A 19,580-nucleotide genomic window follows, 5' to 3' on the forward strand; every position below is an offset into this window, starting at 1 on the left:
CACTCACCTCCCAAGGTCAGCTAAGCAGCCAGTGTATTTTCATATAGCTCCTTTGGATGGGTTGAAGAGGTCTGTAGCAGGAGGCCTCCTGAATTTAATGCCCCTGCTTCAGCTGGGGTACAAGGCAGGAGGATGCTAGCCATTCCTGAGACACTCGTGTGCAGAGAAAGCTCAGGGCTGGGCCTCATAAGAGGAAGAATATGATGGCATCGAGTACCTGTGATGTTAATTGCCAGGGAGTGGCCATGCAAGATCTGAGTGTCTGTGAAACATTTACAGACAGGTGGGGATATAGCTCAGGGGTAGAGCATTTGACTGCAGATCAAGAGGTCCCTGGTTCAAATCCAGGTGCCCCCTTCCCAGGATTCCTTTTGGATGCCAGATCATAAAATATCTCATGTTGTCTTTGAAGAACCAATAAACACCCTGTGACCACTTTGTTCCTTGTCCCTTGTCGTGGATGTTTCCATATTATGTCCTGATCTTTGTTCCCCTGGCTGCTGCATGCTAGTCATGCCCTATCTGTGTGCTGCTTTCTGAGGCCCACTCAGGTCACAGTCACCCATGCTAAGTCATAGATTGTCCTCTAAGGCTGTGAACAGGTGGCTCACTCACTGCAGGAAATTGAGCTTAGAGGAATCTTGGAGTAGAACTAGCTTCTAGTGGCTCTTGCTTTATCTCCTCTCTGGAGTCCCAGGAAGGTGTTCCTCACTTCTGGTTACCCTGCCCTGTCACTACAAGTCCTGTCACCTCTGTGGAAACATTTTACCCATTAGTTGTCTTCTATATAGAATAAAACTTTATGAAGAAAAAGACAAGTTTTATATGTCTGTAAGTACTCAACACTGTAGGGAGACACTGTAACCACGCCTCCTAAGGACTGGCTACAAGTGTACTTAACCACGCCCTGAAGATGACAGGGTCCAGAAACTACCAAGCTACTCAAGTGTTTATTGAATGAAGATATTACAGGGTGTCATAGTGAGTGTCTTCCTGAGTGCTTAGATCATGGAGAATACTCTCCCTGAGCCCTCTCCCTGGTGAAGCCTGTGGGATGGCACCACCCGAGGGTTGGTGATGCCTGTGGGATGGTAAAGCCTGAGGGATGGCACCCCCCGAGGGATGCTGATGCCTGAGAGATGGTGCAGACACAACCTCTGCCCCATGCTCTTCGCAGCTCTTTTCTCTCATTGTCTTAGACTACAGACTATTTCCGGCACAATCCTTCACTGTGCCTCTTCTTGTTATAGAAATGGAAACCCCAAGTCTTCTTGTTATGGGATGGAAACCCCAAGTTTCACATTAATTTCTTTCATGTACCCATGATCTCAGACCTCCATTGCACTTCATTGACCCACTATGGATTTACCAATTAAGGCCTTTGTCTGTAGTCTTTCTTTTTCTTTAAAATTTTTAAATTATGCTTTTTGCCAAGATGTCACCTAAAGTGAAAAAGGAAGTTCTTACCCTAGGAAAGCTGAAAGTAAAGTCCTTGGAAGCCAAGAAGGCAGTGCTGAATGGTATCCACAGCCACAAAAGGAAGAAAAGTCCCATGTCACCCACCTTGTGGAACCCTGTGGCTCTAGAGGCAGCACAAATACCCTCCTAAGAATGTTGCCAGGAGGGAGCACAAACCATCCAGAATCTGCCCGCACCAGAGCCTTGGCTTCCACATCCACTGAGAGAGGTGAGCACCTGCCCTCTCCTTTCCCCCTTGTTGGAGGCCTTGACTGGGGCACATTGCCTGGTCCTGATACCAAATCTCCAGATACCTGGGGGAAGCCCAAACCATCCAGCACTGCATCTGCTGGCTTTGGAGACTTGGGCCCAAACCCAACAGGAGAGAGATCTGTGGAGAGCACGAAACCATCCAGCACTGCATCTGCTGCCATCAAAGCCTTGGTCCTGTACCCACTCAGAGAGGTGATTGCTGGGCCTTCTCCTTTCCCTCCTCGTTGAAGACCCAAATCTCCAGAGACCTGGGGGAAGCCCAAACAATACAACATTGCATCTGCTGCCTTCTGAATCTTGGGCCTGCATCTATCGGTGGAGGCCATACCTTCACCCACTGGAAGGAGAGATGGGTAGAGACAGATTAAGAACACATTCTACAACATAAAGAGTTATATGATACCACTAGTGTCTAGGGGTTCTACACTAGCAAGACCTGACCATCCCAACTCAGATGGAACAGAAGAGAATGACCATAAAAACAACTTTATGAAGATGATGGAGGCCCTTAAAGAATAAATGTGAAAATATTTTAGAGAATTGGAACAAAAGACAAAAAATGCAAGAAATCAGCAAATCTCTTAAAGACAGCCAGGAAAGCCAGAAAACACAATCAAGCAGGTGAAGGAGACAATTCAAACAGTTCAAGACTTGAAAACTGAAACAGAGACAATAAAGAAAACACAAAATGAGGGAATGCTGGAAATAGAAAATCTGAGTAAGGATCAGAAACTACAGATGCAAGCCTAACCAACAGAACACAAGAGATGGAAGAGAGAATCTCAGGTGTTGAAGATACACTAGAGGAAATAGATTCATTGACCAAAGAAATGTTAAGTCCAACAAATCCTGGACAGAAAAAAAAAAAAAACAGGCAATATGGGACACCGTGAAAATACCAAAGCTAAGAATAATAGGTATAAGAGAAGTTGAAGAAGCTCAGCTCTAAGGTGCAGAAAACATATTCAACAAAACCATAGAAGAAAAGTTTCTCAACCTAAAGAAGGACATGCCTGTGAAAGTACAAGAAGCTTACAGAGCACCAAATAGACTTGACAAAACAAAACATAACAAAAGAAGACAAAACAAAACTCCCCTTGACACATTATAATAATGATACCAAACATACAAAATAAAGAAAGAATATTAAGAGCTGCTAAGGAAAAAGGCCAAGTAACATACACAGGCTGACATATCAGAATTATACCTGACTTCTCAGTGGAATCTCGGAAAGGCTGAGATGGTCTACAAACACTAAGAGAACACAGATGCCGCACAGAACTACAACCAGCAAAGCTTTCAATCACAATTTCGGAGAATGACAAGATGTTCCATGACAAAATCAGATTCAAAGAATACATATCACCCATCCAGTCCTAGAGAAAGTACTGGAGGAAAATACCAACTCCAGAAAATTAGCTATTCTCTCAAAACATAGGAAATATATAATCTCTCATTACCAAAAGCCAAAAAAAAAAAAGAGGGAAACACACACAATACAACCACCACCAAAACCCCAAAAGTAACTAAAAAGAACAATCTATGGTCACTAAGATTCCTTAATATCAGTGGTCTTGTTTCACCTATAAATAGACACAGGGTAGCAGAGTGGATATGAAGACAGAATCCATCCTAAGCAGCATACAAGAGACACACAGGGTCCAGAAACTACCAAGCTACTAAGTGTTTATTGAATGAAGATATCACAGAGTGTCCTAGTGAGTGTCTTCCCGAGTGCTTAGATCATGGGGAATACTCTCCCTGAGCTTCATCTGAGGGTCATCAAGTACCAAAGACCAAAAGGTCTTGTCCTATCTCTGTGTGAATTTATGGACAAACCCACAGACAGGCATTTTTCAATGTCAATGCTGATGCCTTTACCACACCCTGAGAGAGAGAGTGTGTGTGTGTGTGTGTGCATGCGCATTCGGCTACTCAAAGCTGAAGAGGGCAGAGGAATGGGAGACATTAATGTAGAAAACCTGTGGATTTCTGGATCATTAACAGCAGATCATGAACATGTAGGTATCCTGGGTGTGGAACGAAGGTTGAAGAGGTTCTAATGAAGGATTAGCTGTACTCAGCCTCTTTGGGGTATAGCTCAGTGGTAGAGTTTATGATGGCAGCTCAAGAAGGTCTTCTTTCAAATCCTGGTGCCCCAATACGTATCTAGTTTTGACCTTTTACATAGATACCTACTTTTAATTTCTTCTTACTACGCTCTAGTGTTAAAATATTTTCTCCTTGAACCAGTAAATTCTAAGGATATATTGTTGTGTTTCTTTACCCCAAATAAATTAGAATCACTTGAAGTATCTATAAAAGATCTTTTTCCCAGGCCTTCCCCCAGAACAATTAAATCACAGTAAGAGTGTGGGGCGTAAGCATGGTGAAGGCTCTCCTGTGCCTTCCTGACTCCTGGAACGTGAAGTGGGAACCAACCTTACAGAACTTCCTGGGAGCCCCTGCAGGACAGGCTGCACCATCCCTCCTTTGTCGGCCCAAATTCTCTGCTCTAGACTTGTGCTCATGTCTCCAGCATCTGTGCTCTGGAACTTTGCTCATATCTCCAGCATCTGTATTCTGGGCCCTCTCCTTTTCCCCTTGTTGGAGGCCTTGACTTGGGCACATTGCCTAGTCCTTACCAAATCTCCAGATACCTGAGGGAACCCAAACCGTCCAGCACAGCATCAGCTGCCATCAAATCCTTGGTCCTGTACCCACTCAGAGAGGTGATTGCTGGGCCTTTTCCTTTCCCTCCTCCTTGAGGACCCAAATCCCCTGAGTCCTGGGGGCAGCCCAAACCATACAGCACTGCATTTGCGGCCATCTGAATCTTGGGCCTACATGTACCAGAAGTGGCAATAACTTCACCCACTGGAAGGAAAGATGGGTAGAGACAGTGTAAGAACACATTCAAAAACATAGTGATATGATACCACCAGTGTCTAGGGGTTCTACACCAGCAAGACGTGACATCCCAACTCAGATGAAACAGAAGTGAATGACCTTAAAACAACTTTACGAAGATGATAGAGGCCCTTAAAGAATAAATGTGAAAATCCCTTAAAGAAATGGAACAAAAGACAAAAAAAATGCAAGAAATCAGCAAATCTCTTAAAGACAGCCAGGAAAGCCAAGAAAACACAATCAAGCAGGTGAAGGAGACAATTCAAACAGTTCAAGACTTGAAAACTGAAACAGAGGCAATAAAGAAAACACAAAATGAGGGAATGCTGGAAATAGAAAATCTGAGTAGGGATCAGAAACTACAGATGCAAGCCTAACCAACAGAACACAAGAGATGGAAGAGAGAATCTCAGGTGTTGAAGATACACTAGAGGAAACAGATTCATTGAACAAAGAAATGTTAAGTCCATCAAATCCTTGACACAAAATATCCAGGCAATATGGGACACCATGAAAATACCAAAGCTAAGAATAATAGGTATAAGAGAAGTTGAAGAAGCTCAGCTCTAAGGTGCAGAAAACATATTCAACAAAACCATAGAAGAAAAGTTTCTCAACCTAAAGAAGGACATGACGGTGAAAGTACAAGAAACTTACAGAGCACCAAATAGACTTGACAAAACAAAACATAACAAAAGAAAACAAAACAAAACTCCCCTTGACACATTATAATAAAAATACCAAACATACAGAATAAAGAAAGAATATTAAGAGCTGCTAAGGAAAAAGGCCAAGTAACATATACAGGCTGACATATCAGAATTATACCTGACTTCTCAGTGGAATCTCAGAAAGGCTGAGAAGGTCCTGCATAGGTGGTCTACAAACTAAGAGACCATAGATGCCATCCCAGACTACTATAACCAGCAAAGCTTGCAATCATTATGGGGAGAAAAACAAGATGTTCCATGACAAAACCAGATTCAAAGAATATCATATCACCCATCCAGTCCCACAGAAAGTACTGGAAGGAAAACACCAACTCCAGGTAATTAGCTATACTCACAAAATATAGGCAATAAATAATCTTACATTACCAAAAGCCAAAAAAAGAGGGAAACACACACAATACCACCAACAACAACAAACACAAAAGAAACAAAAAAGAACAATCAATGGTCACTAAGATTCCGTAATATCAGTGGTCTTATTTCACCTATAAAAAGACAAAGGGTAACAGAATGGATATGAAGACAGAATCCATCCTTCTTCGGCATACAAGAGACACACTACAACTTAAAAGACAGACATAACCTCGGAGTACAGGGTTGGAAAGATTTTCAAATCCAATGGACCTACCAAAAAAGCTTGTGTAGCTATCCTATTATCTAATATGTTAGACTTCAAAGTAAAATGAATCAAGAGATGAAGTAAGTAAGTTCATATTTATCACAGGAAAAATCTGTCAAGATGAAGTCTCAACTCTAAACATCTATGCTTCAAATACAAAGGCACCCACATTTTTAAAAGAACTGTTACTTGAACTTAAATAGCACATGAAAACCCACATACTTATAGTGGGAGACTTCAACACCCCACTCTCACCAGACAGGACTATCAGACAGAAACTTAACAAAGAAATAAAGGAACTAAGAGAAATTACGACTCAATTGGGTTTAACAGACATTCCATACAAAAACAAAAGAACATACCTTCTTCTCAATGCCACATGGAACCTTCTCTAAAATCCACCATATACTCTACAACAAAGCAAACCTCAATAGATACAAAAACATTGGAATAACCCTCTGTATCTTATCGAGTCACCATGGATTAAAGTTAGAATTTAACAATAACACAAAATGCAGAAACCCTAAGGACTCATGGAAACTGAACAATGCTCACTTGCATCACTCCTGATTCTTACTGTGTTCTCAGCCTTTGAATCCTTTGTCCAAGGTTTAAATGTCCCCAGTGATATGTGACAAAATGATCCTACTTATAGTCTCAGAAACCACAAAAGGCCACCTTATTCCATCTCCTGGTGACTGGTGGCCTTCCAGGTTCTCCACATACTGCGCACATTGTGTGACAAGAAAACTCAGATGTCTGGGATTCACCATCTGCTAGCTCACCAGTTTAAAGTGCATCCAGCAGGCTATGTGGGTTCCTTGGATTCCAGATCTTTCAGGTCACTCTGTCTTCATCATATTTAGAAGATGGTGTGAGTTCACTAATCCTCAGCCATGGCAATTTCAGTATCGTGAACCAGTATCTGCATCTAGAACTATGTGTAAAAGTCAGCACAACCACAGGAGTTGGCGGTGGACAATGAGCCCAAAGATGGGGGCTGTAAGAAGGGAGGTGTTTTTCTGCCTAAACTGGAGAAATCCAGCTGATTCTCCAGAGCTGGTTATAGGTGATTCCCGTCTATGGAGTGAAGCACACAGCCTCTTGGATTACAGGCTGATTGTTGGAATGGTGGACATCCAATGCAGGCGTTGGATGGCACCTCTTCTAAATGTTTGGGATTCCTACACTGGCAGTCATGCTTTAGCATTTTAAGTTCAATGAATTCAAATTTTCAGACACCATTTGCTACATAACCATTTGTAGGGCCAAGCAGAGCCTGACAAGGTGGGAGCTCCATGGACAGCGCCACAGCCTGCAGTCTTTGCTGAAGACACAGAAGAAGCATGCAGACACCCAACACTGTGCAGAAGCCTCAGCTATTTCTGCAGAGTGACTAAGATGCCCCCCAAATCCAATTATCACAATGCTGTCTAGTGAGAGGCTCATCATGCCACTTGTTGCACAAACCTGAGAAACTCTCTCTGTGTCTCCCTCTCTCTCTCTCTCTCTCTCTCTCTCTCTCTCTCTCTCTCTCTCTCTCTCTCTCTCTTGTGTGTGTGTGTCTGTGTGTGTGTGTTTGTCTGTGTGTGTGTGTTTGTCTGTGTGTGTGTGTCTGTGTGTGTGTGTGTGTCTGTGTGTCTGTGTGTGTGTCTGTGTGTGTGTGTGTGAGTCTGTGTGTGTCTGTGTGTGTGTGTGTGTGTGTGTGTGTGTGTGTGTCTGTCTGTCTGTCTGTCTGTGTGTGTTATGAAGAAGCAGGACGCAGAGGCACTTGCATGTAATCCAATTACTCTGAAGCAATAATGAGAGTTGGAGACAGGAGATTCTGGAAAACATGGCTGTTAGCCTAGAGTGTACTTCCCAGTTTCAAGCAGTAAGAAGGACTCTGCTTCAAAAAAAGCAGAAATTGATGTCTGACACCTCAGGCTTTCCTCTGAGCTGCCATGTGCTCCATGGCAAAAATAAGCCCTCTTGTAGAAACACATCACAAATGCATGCATACATGCATGCCTGTGGGTACACACACACACAAACACACAGACAGACACACAGACAGACACACACACAAACACACAGACAGACACAGACACAGACACACACACACACACACACACACACACACAGACACACACACACACACACAGACACAGACACAGACACACACACAAACACACACACACACACAGACACACACACACACAGACACACACACACACACACCAGTCTTTGAGATTACAGTGCCCTTATATCATCTTAATACTACTGTTTATTCTTGGTGAGTCTGGTTCCCTAGAGAACAGGAGATGAGAGTCACATAGGATATTATGCCCTTTGGTGAGGCAATGCAGGGATGCAGTAATGCGGAGAGTCTACACAGGGACAAGGGCAAAAGTCACAGGTAGAGCAATAGGCTACATGTCAGGTAACACCAGACTCAAGACTCTACACTGCTGGCCATGTTATGCTCCTGAGACCATAGACTCTCTGGTTTTCACTCCTCCACAATTCTGAGGACTGATTCAGTTCTCAGGTTTATCGTCTTCTGATACACTGAGGGTGTATGCAAATGGAGACTAATAGGTAGGGAGAAGAGAGACAATGGAGGCTGCTCCATCCTTGCTCAAGAAGGTGGGTACAATGGCCCCTTCATCTTAAATGTGATTCTGCTATGGCATGGTCATTATGAGGCTTGTCTTCTTTAGGCCTGATTTATCAAATGTGTTCCATTTAGGTACCATAAAATTATAATGTAAAATTAATAGCTATAAACAACCCATGAGTCTGAATCTTCCCCAGAGTGTCTTAGAGACAGAGGTCATTCTCAGGTCCTGTTCCCAGAGAATCTGGTTCAAGGGTTCTCAAGTTGGGACCAAGAACATTTGCTTCTGGCCTACCCTGCCCTACCTGCCATGTGTTCTTAAATTTGCAGTACCACATATCTATTTCCTTGTTTGGGGCAGGTCTCAAATCCAACAAAAAGAGGTGGCTACACTCATAACCTGCCATCAGGTCACTATTGCAGTTCACAGAGTCTACAGCTTGGTGAGACAATTGATGACTTTGCAAGCACCCTCTAGCAGGATGAAAGTTAATCAACAGGAAAGGAACATCGTGGTCAGTGCCAACTTGGTCCCCATGTCTTGTGACTACATTATGTGGTTTCTTCAGCACATAGGTTTTCCTCAGAAAGTTCTCTTGTGCAATTGAGAGCAATGCCAATGGACTGTGCTGTCCTGGGGGGCTCTCTGGGACACCAGAGATTAATTGGAATTGCCCTACACAGGGGATATGATTTTCTGAGAAGCCATGCTTGACAAATAAATCATCCCTGTCCGAGGGATGGGACACCACCTTTTGTGGTGTGGTGAGACGTGTCCTAGAGCCCCAAACATATTTCTTATTGTCTTCTAGTGTCAAGTATGTCTGTTGAAAAATTATCTACCTTCATAAATTCTTGTCCTATATGCATCAGCTCTTGAAGCCTAGGTTTTTAAAATCTTCCCTTTGGTCTTAGGTTTCTTTAACATTTGCTATTGAGTTCACATTTCATTCATTGAAACCTGTACTTGCAAAAGTCTGAGTGAAGCCCACATCTTCCTTCCTTTGTGATAAATTTTCTTTCTTTGTCCTTCTGACATCATCAGTATCTGACCATTGTGCATATTGGGGAGAGTGTGGAGTCAGAGTCATGAGTGTCTGGGCCCTTGGGTGAGAGTTCTGCTAGGAGACTAAGATATCCTGGTTCACACCATCAAATTACTGCAGTATGGAGCCCAGAGAGGGAGGCTCTCAAGTTTATTCAAGACACCTAAACTAATGGAGATCTCCCATGCCTCATTGATGTCCTCCCCATGATTAATGTGGAAAATTAACTACCAAAATCATACTTAAGTAAGGGGGCACCTGGATTTGAACCAGGGACCTCTTGATCTGCAGTCAAATGCTCTACCCCTGAGCTATACCCCCACTTATAGGTAAGGTAACCTCTCATTAGCACCTCTTTCACCCTGGCATCACACCAAGGCTCCCTACGTGTTCATGATCTACTGGTTCCGCCTAATGATCTTGGCCTGCAAGATTGTTCTATTGAAGTCTGCCTTCCTCTTTTCCCCTCTCCACACTTAGGCAGCCATCTCAATGACCTCTCTCTCTGAGGGGTGCTAAAGACATGAGCTTTGGCCCTGGAAAGGACACTTAGCTGTGGTGTTTTCCTTGAGTTCACACATAAGTTTCTGTCAGGGACCAAAACAAGAACTGATGGGTCTGGGTTTTCAATGGACCAAAGCTGTAGCCCGGAGAGAACTTTACCTGTCCTCCAAGATATCAGAAGGCTGCCCTTTACATCATATATTCACTCAACAAACACCCATGGAGCTTCTTAAGGTCAGGTCACTATGAGCCATGCTGAGGACACAAAGGGAGGTCAGCATTTTCCTTTTCCTCAGAGTCTCAGTCTCAATAGGAGACAAACTCATGGATCAAGTCTTTCCTCAGAAGGAGCAGGAGCCAAGGCACAGGCTAGTGGGGAGTAGCATGTAAGGCACACCCTTTCTGGGGGGTTCAGCAGGGATTTCCCAAGGAGTTGACTGTGGAAAGTTGACAGAGTTAGAATCCCACTCCTCAACTTCATAGGACTCCTCTCTGCTGACTTCCTGCACTGACTGAGCCCTGTGCAGTCTTGGAGGGCAAGCCTGTATCACAACATGTGTGTGACCTGAATGGGTCTCACAGTGAGTCCAGGACTAGCTCCTCTCAGAGAGGAGACCAGGGACCAGGCCTGAGCAGAATACAGGACACGGGAAACATAGTACGTTGGTTGTCTCTATGTTAACCAGTACTTCAAATTTTGTCTGTTGTATCTAAAAGATACACTAGGAAGGGGGCACCTGGATTTGAACCAGGGACCTCTTGATCTGCAGTCAAATGCTCTACCCCTGAGCTATACCCCCACCTGCTTTATACACATCTAATAAACATCTCTGAACCTGTATGTCCACTGCCTGAAATGTGTACTTGCTAGTACTCTGCTGTCATTTGCTTTCTCCTGTGAGGCCCAGCCCTGAGCCAACTGCACACCTGTCTTTCTCCTCCTCATCCTTCTCTCCTATCCTAATTCACAGCTGGGACAGAAGCAGTGATGCACAGAAACCTACATTCAACTCCTCCTACAGCCCCACCTGTAAAGCCAAACTCAAAGGATTGGGTCTTTAGCACTTAATGGTTTATGAGGAAAGAGAACAGTTTTTTAAATGGTGTGACTCATGGTATGTCAAAAAATATTCCATTGTATGGCCCCACAACCAGAAGTGTGGGGATAGTACAAATTGGGGGACACAAAGCTGGGGGTGTAAAGGTGGGATGTATCTGTGAATTTGAGGTAAAAGAAGGCGTTGAAGGTAAACATGATCAAATTACATTGTAGGAAATTCTCAAAAACTAATGAAAATATTTTCAAAGAATCATTTTCTTCCCTTTAGCTATAGGGTTTTACCATCAGGTTGTGAATAGATGGCGATGCTTATGGGTTCATGGAGCCCACTTTGCCAACAATTCAGCCAGGTATAAAAGATCTGGCCCTGGAGGTTTTATTTGGTGGCATTTAAATTCATGTGATATAGGTATATATTTTAGGAAACCTCTATTGAAGTAGGCTTCCACATCAGTTTTCAAAAAGCCAGTGCTAATTGTCTCTCCCCATCGTATTCTCTTTCCCTTCTCTCCCATCCCCCTTCCTGGTTAAATCTTCTATTCTAATTTCCCATTACCTCTCCATAGTGCTATATGCTCTTTTCCCTTCTTTGGGAGATCCTCTCCTACCACATGGTGGCTTAATAGGTACCTAACCTCTGTGATTATTTCAGATGTAACTCACAGATCAAAGGTTTAAAAACTTACATCCACATATAAGAGAAAAATCCAATATTTGTCTTTTTTATTATTTAAACTCATTCAGGATGATTGCTTCTAGTTCCATCCATTTTCCTGTAATTTTGAAATCTTCATTTTTCTTAATGTCTGAATATTAGTCCATTGTGTACATGTCCTACACTTTCAATATCCAATGATCAGTTGATGGATGTCCAGCATGTTTCCTGTCTCTGGATATTATGAACAGGGCAGCAATGAAAATGGATGAGTAAGTACCTTTTCAGTACAAGGGAGAGTCCTTTGGATAGATACTTAAGGATGGGATTGCTGCATCTTGGGGATGACTGATTCTCTGAAGCCAACACTTGTTTATGTTGTAAACATGGAGAAGCTAAGCTGGTGCTCAACTTCCTCATCCATATTGAGAAATATTCATGGTGCTGGAAGGTCCACACATTACCAGAGGAGATAGGTAATCATCAATATCACCCAGATAAAACCCTGTTACCTATAACAGTCATCTGCTTCTGAGACACACTGGTTCAATATTGACATGAATGTTATGTCATGAACTTTAATTTATTATCATTATTATTTGTTTGTTTTTTTTTTTTTGAGACGGGATTTCTCTGTGTAGTCCAGGCTGTCCTAGGACTTTCACTTGAGACCAGAATGGTTTGGAACTCATAGACCCACCTGCTTCAGGCTTCAGAATGCTGGGACTGAAGTTGTGTGCCACCACCACCAAGCATAACCACAGCTTTTAAAAAATTGGGGTTATGCCCCAATGCATGAAATGGAACTCCTATCTGACAATGTAAAATGGCCATGAATCTGAGACAAACTAGGGCATGGGCCCTTGGAATAAACCCACTATGATTTTCTTTTGCTAAATGAACATAGCAATAAAATGACTCCTAATGACAAATCACCATACCCTTAGATCAGTGCTTTGCTCAATCCACATCGGAGAAGCTTCTCCTCATAGTAGATGGAAATAAACCCAGAGATCCACAACTGGACAATGTACAGAGAATGAGAAACTTTGCAGCACTCATTCCTAAGTGGGATGTCTTCATCAAACCCTTCTTACTCAACCCCTTCTGTGTTGAAGACGAGGCAGAAAGGTGGTAAGAGCCAAAGGTGATGGATGACTCCAAAGAAACAGTGTCATGCATTTTGTATTTTACTTTGCCTTTCTTGCTCCTTTTCATTGTAGATTTGTGTAAGAGTGATGAGCAATACCACATGACACAGTTAACAACAAGCTCTCTTGGAATCTCCTCTGACATCATTAGTCCAAAACTCTGCACTTTAGCCTCTGGAAGATTTTTAAGACAAGGACAAGTGGCCACATTCTTTGCCAAAACATCATGATGACTAAGTTTCTTCCTCTCTAAAGCTTTTTGAGCTGGACCTCTACAACCACATTGCTCTGAGCACTGTTTCCCAAGCTCCTATTAGCATGGCATATGAACCCCCACTTAACACATTCATTTGCTTTTCTAATCCAAAGTCCCTTCTTCTTCCATCCTCCAACAAGAAGCACCATGAAGTATGTCATTGCAACAACTCAGGCCCTGAAATCAATTGCTCACTTACTATTATGTGTTATTATAGTGTTACCTATTGTCACCATACTGTTCTAGTGCCATGAGCACACCATGATCAAGGCAACTTGTAAAGAAAGCAATTATTGAGGGGAGGTTGCTTACAATTTCTGAGATTAATCCATCATCACCATGGTGGGAAGCATGGTTCCGGGTAGACAGGCATCACACAGAGGCAGTAACTGACAGTTAACATCTGATCCACAAGAAGAAAGCAGAGAGTAACATTGGGCCTGATCTGGGATTTTGAAACCATAAAGCCCCCTTCCAGTGTCACTTCTCCTCCACATTTCACGCCTCCCAATCCTTCCTAAACAGTCCCCAAGTACAAACCAAACATATGAACCTATAGGGGTTGTTCTCATTCCAACAGCTACATTATTTTATGAAAAATCTTTAAATTAAATGTTCAGATTATCAGCATAGAGTGTGGGAAGAATTATAGGTCACATGAGGGACACAAAGGCTAGAAGTTTTACTTCTATTTACATCTCACAAGAAGCGTTCATTTCCCAAAAGAAGGAACGTCATGTTGTTAAGAAACATTGGAGAACTTGCAATCTGGAAAAGAGAGACCTCCACACAGAAGAGATGGTGGTAAAGAAGCATCTCGTGGTGAAGGTGAAGGAAGTCACAGGGCCTTTATCATCCAACAGACCTTTAGGGTCAACCAGAACAAAAGGATCAGGAGCCCAGGTCACTCCTGGAAGACAAAGTAGAAATGTTCATTATCTGATGACCTATGTATGGAAAATTGTTCTTAAAGTATTTCATAGAGAACCTAAGATCTGTGGAAAATGTACACGTGTAAAGGATATGACATAGTTTAACCATGAGGCTGACGTTAGCTTCAGGAATATCAAAAGTTCTACCAGATGACTTCTTCCTGTTTAGAATGATGCACATTCAACATACACAGTGTTAACAAATCATCATGATAAAAACATAGACGGTCAACCAACTAAAGGTTGGGACATGAAATTAATGGGAAAGAGAGAATTAAAGAAGCATGAAAATACATTTTGTATTTATTAGTCAATTAGTTACTGATGTCTATACCTTATTAAATAAGGCATACCATGGTGTATGTATTTTATGTAAGTGCAGAAAGAAGAGAGAATGGCTTCCTTTGTGTGACAGGAGCAATAAGAGAAGAATTTGTAGAGGCTTTGTGTTTCTTTCTCAATAATGTTTTACATTAATAATGAGTTTTCACAATAATTGAATTGTGTCATACATGTTGATGAAAACATATGACAATGTGTCTATGTAGTGGTGATAGACCTGAAGGCCACGGTAGAGACCACATCTTCAGCATTCCCTGACCCTCTGTGTCCTCCTGCTGTGCTGTCATAGCTCCTCAACGACAAACTCAGGCCTGAAGAGCCATCTTTACCATCTACTCAGAAGCCACTTTCAGGGGCTAACGCACAGATCATCCATAGGCTGGAGAGATGAAGTCACATGCAGGGACCACATATTTTTCCAAGAAGTTAGGCAGGATCTCTTCACACTCAGGGCATGGGAATAACTGAAGAAGTCATGCATGTAAATCTAATGTCCTTTATCATGGCTTATGTCTCTCTGTCCCAGTTGTGCTGTTCCCAAATGCTGATATGTGTGTGGGAGGAGCTGACATGACAACAGCAGACGGGAGAGGCACCTGTCTGGGATGAGTTTGTGGAGGCAGTGGTGCCGGAATGTCCAAGTATAAAATATAAGTTGGAGGAACGTTGAACATACTATGAAGTTGAAAAGGACCTATTAAACATTTCTAACAGAGAGGGGGTATAGCTCAGGGGTAGAGCATTTGACTGCAGATCAAGAGGCCCTGGTTCAAATCCAAGTGCCCCCTATCATAAATTTATTTATGATTTGTCTTCTGTTTATTCCACTTTTGGTCATAAACAGAGCTGGGACCTACAGACCTGATTATCATGTGGATGGAGGGAGGCCTCTTGTTACATGCTCAATGTCCCTCCTACTCCTATTAAATGTCTCCATTATTGTTGTATATATCTAGTTTCTATGGCTGTGCAGGCTTTAAAGAGATGGCAAGGATTATGATATAGAATTCTTCTGAAATTTCCAGGCACTACAGCTTTACACACAGCCATTGTCCAGGGACCATAATGAAAGACATACCATAAATTATCTTCCTCCATGCTGTCTTCTGAACATGTGGTCAGAACTAAGAAGACAAAGCCCAGAACTGGGCTGGCAGTGGAGGGTGGGCATTTCCCATGAGAGCTTTTCCCCCTTCAGATGGGTGGAGTACACTAGGAGAACATGGCCTACAGCATCAACTAAGCTGGGCTCATGTGGCTCCCAGAGATGAAGAGGCAATCATGGCACCTGCAGGGAATTGTCTAGGTCCAGTGTATATATGGTTGTTTAGCTTGGGGTTTTTGTGGGACTCCTAATAGTGGGAGTGAAGATGTCTCTCAGTCTTTCCCATGCTCTCAGTTTATTTTTTCCTATTGGGTTGCCCCGTCCACCCTTGATGTGAGGGTTTTTGCTAGTCTCCTTGCATCTCATTGTGCCGTGTTTGTTGATATCACCAGAAGTTCTGCTCTTTTCTGAAGGGAAATGGAGGAGCAGTGGTTCTTGTGTGGAAGGAGGAGCATGAGGGGTGACTGGCAGCATTGGAGGGATGGGAGGCTGAGGTTGGGATGCGTTGTATGAGAAAAGAATCAATAAAAATTCAAAGAAAAAGTATGGGCCTGAAAACTTCAGAGCTGAGGAGGGCATCTCACCAGTCAGGTCTGGCTGCTCCTGGAAAGTAGGTCAGAGAGGATCTGTAATTTAACTTTGTAATTACAACATATCACCACTCTGATGAAATTTATTAAGTGGGTGCACTGGTACCAGTGGGGGGTGTAGATCTGGGATGGAATTACTCCCGATAGTGTGTCAGTCAGAATTGTACACAGAGATTGTAGAGACACAACAGACCCTGGGTCCCCCCCAGAGAGTCTGACCAAGGAGTTCTCAGTGGACAGAGAACTTCCCCTTTGCCTACTCCAGCCTCCCCCTCACCTCCAAAGGTCATCTAAGCAGGCAGTGTGTTTGCATATGGCTCCATTGGATGGGTTGAAGAAGGCTGTAGCAGCAGGCATCCCGAATTTAATGCCCTTGTCTCAGCTAGGATCTAAAGCAGGAGGATGCTAGTCATTCCTGAGGACATGGCAGTCATGTGCAGAGACAGCTCAGGGCTGGGCCTCATAGGAGGAAGCAGATGATGGCATAGAATTGGCAAGTTTACCTGTGATGCTAACAGCCAGGGAGTGGCCATGCAGGTTCTGAGGGCCTGTGAGACATTTATAAACAGGTGGGGGTATAGCTCAGGGGTAGAGCATTTGACTGCAGATCAAGAGGTCCCTGGTTCAAATCCAGGTGCCCCCTTTCCATGTGATTTTTGGAACCTATGTGACCATTTTCACGGTATAGACCTACTTTCTTGTGTCAGATGGCTTTGGATTCACCCAGTGATGGCAGGTCACTGCTATCACCCATCAGACTCCTCACTGGTGTAAAAATGTAACAGCTGGTCGTGTATATATGTTCATTGTATCTCAAGTCTTCAAAGTCATCAAGTCCCCAGCATTTTTAGAACAAGGAGTGAGTTCTCTAAACATAGAAATGCAGTGCTAAATAATAAACAAGTATTGGTGGTTCTCAGTCAGAGTATGGAAGTCAACACACAGAGGCAGTGGGCAGCAGGCAAAGGCCCCTACCGAAAAAGGAATGAGCAGTACTGGAATGGTATCCCACGGCAGTTGTTGTCATCCAATTGGCTCATCTGAGCTGGTGATGTGGGCTCCCAGGATACCAGAGGTGACAGAGCCACAGATTATATAGATTCCATAGATGAAAGGGGTAATGCTCATGGGCCTGGTTCACAGCCAGCGGTGGCTCCTGACCGGCATGTGTTCTAAAGGCTTAACATCTGTGCTGTGGCACCCATGTGACCATGTTTAAATGTCACTCCTTGTAACAAACTTCCCACCAAAGACCCTGACTTTCTTAGAAGCTTTTGCTCTAGTTCAGGGTGAAGGGCCAAGCACAGCCTCACCGTGCTAGATCACTGGTGCATATTATGGGGAGGTCCTCTGCCTAAAGTTTTTACTGAAGACACAGAGGGGACATGCAGACACCCATACACTATGCACTGTATTGATGGCCTCAGTTCTTTCTACAGACAGACCGACATTTTGTAAACCAAACACAGAATTAAATCGGCACAGTGCTGGGGGCACAGTGTCCTTGTCTCTTGTGTGAATTGCCACATCAGTGACAGACTCCAGTGGAGTTTGGAGGATGTTGAAAGACAAGTTCCTTGTCTCACATGAGCCTTTCTTGGGATAATTTTCTGTAATGAGTGACAGTGGCTCAGAAGATCCAATGCTGAATCCAGAAGTCTTCTGGAATTTTCCTGTGAAACCCTGGGAATGGTTGATGGTTAGTAGTCACCAAATACAAACAGCATGCTGTCTATTTCTAGGAACATGAAAACATTTATCTAAAGATCATTAGCTCATCTGGAGAATCACACACATACACACACACATACACACACACACACATACACAGACACACACATACAAACACACACAACGCACGTGTGCACACACACACACACACACACACACACAAACAATACAAAGGCACACACACACACACACACACACACACACAATACAAAGACACACACACACACAACCTCTCTGTAAACTGTATATTAAGGTTGTGCTGAGTCCACAGTGCATTGAGCTGTAGTAATCTTCTGTTCATGTTATTTGCTTACATATTTGTAGGAATTCACCCATGAGGCTCCTGAGCCTGGTTTTGATGTAATGGTTTTACTTCTTTGGGAAAGTCTTGTTCTATGGATGAAATCTACAGTGGAGGTATGTTTACTAGATAGAATGTGAATGAATATTTTCCCAAGAAGAAGCATTCTGTGATTGTCCTGATCATCTTAGGTCAATCACAAAAGTTTGCTATAGCCTCCCTGGTTTCCTCTCTCATTCTGTCTCCACACACTGCATCCTCTGGCTGCTGTCCTCTCTTACATCCTTGGCCTCGGTGAGGTCTTTTACCCTCACTGTGATGCTTCCTGAGAAAGGGTTCTCAGGTCAGCAATACCTGAAGCCACTTCAGTGCAGGCTGTGGGCTGAGCTCTGACTACCTGGTCCCTGCTGATGCTGAGATGATAGATTAGGTCAAGCATGGGGCTAAAATCTCTCTGATTTTGAGATTTTTCTTTCAAATATAGGAGCAGAAAATGATGAGGCAGGAGAGCAGAGGGTGAAAAGCCCAGAAATGATTTCACAATACAAGCTTCTGCTGAGGGTCAGAGCCGGGTGGAGTGTAGCAGGCTTTCTTTTGGCAGCCAGTCCCCAAATCATGACATGGAGACTTGTTCTTTTTTTAAATTTTTTATTTTTTATATATTTGAATTACAAACAAGATTGAATTACATGATGATCCCAGTTCCCTTCTCCCTCCCTTCCTCCTCTACCACCCCCCCAACTAAAATCCTACCTGTCATATGTCCTTTCTTCTAATCTACACCTGACTCAAAATTTCTGCTCCCTCATGACCTCTGCATCCTTCCTTTTCTTCCCTTCTCACTCTCGTAGCTTCCTCCCCCCTCTTCCCATGTTCTCAATTTGCTCAGGGGATGGTGACCCTTTCCCCTTCTCCAGGGGACAAAGTTTGGGAGACTTATTCTTAGCTATGAATGCTCAGCCTTATCTCATGCTCATCCCAGCTGCTTCCTAGAACTTATTTGAACCTGCCTTTTCATTTGCGTTTTGCTTCTAGGTTTTTTAATTTTCTTTCATTTTGTATGTCCTACTTCCTTTCTTACTCTGTCTGGTGCAGGCTGCCTGGATGACTGGCTCTGGGGGTCTCCCTCTCTATCTCCCCTGTCCTCTCCTCTCGCCTTCTTCTATTTATTCTCTCTGCTCACCAGCCTCGCCCAGCCCTCCTCTCCCTAGCTATTGGACACTCAGGTTTTTATTAGACTAATCAGGTGCCTTAGGCAGGTAAGCTAAAACATAAACACATCTTTACATAATTAAACAAATGCACCACAAATGCAAC

At 43.3% G+C, this 19,580-nt stretch overlaps 5 non-coding genes across 5 annotated transcripts; 3 read left to right on the forward strand and 2 right to left on the reverse strand.

The window, feature by feature from the left end:
• Window positions 1-285: 285 nt before the first annotated feature.
• Trnac-gca lies at window positions 286-357 on the forward strand. Its single transcript has one exon. It is a non-coding gene; the product is annotated as a tRNA-Cys (tRNA).
• Window positions 358-9,885: 9,528 nt separating this feature from the next.
• On the reverse strand, window positions 9,886-9,957 carry Trnac-gca. Its single transcript has one exon. It is a non-coding gene; the product is annotated as a tRNA-Cys (tRNA).
• Window positions 9,958-10,868: 911 nt separating this feature from the next.
• On the reverse strand, window positions 10,869-10,940 carry Trnac-gca. The gene has a single exon. It is a non-coding gene; the product is annotated as a tRNA-Cys (tRNA).
• Window positions 10,941-15,253: 4,313 nt separating this feature from the next.
• Window positions 15,254-15,324, forward strand: Trnac-gca. Its single transcript has one exon. It is a non-coding gene; the product is annotated as a tRNA-Cys (tRNA).
• Window positions 15,325-16,802: 1,478 nt separating this feature from the next.
• On the forward strand, window positions 16,803-16,874 carry Trnac-gca. The gene has a single exon. It is a non-coding gene; the product is annotated as a tRNA-Cys (tRNA).
• Window positions 16,875-19,580: the final 2,706 nt, after the last annotated feature.

This window comes from Cricetulus griseus, chromosome 8 (genome assembly GCF_003668045.3).
Source record: "Cricetulus griseus strain 17A/GY chromosome 8, alternate assembly CriGri-PICRH-1.0, whole genome shotgun sequence".
Lineage (NCBI taxonomy): Eukaryota > Metazoa > Chordata > Mammalia > Rodentia > Cricetidae > Cricetulus > Cricetulus griseus.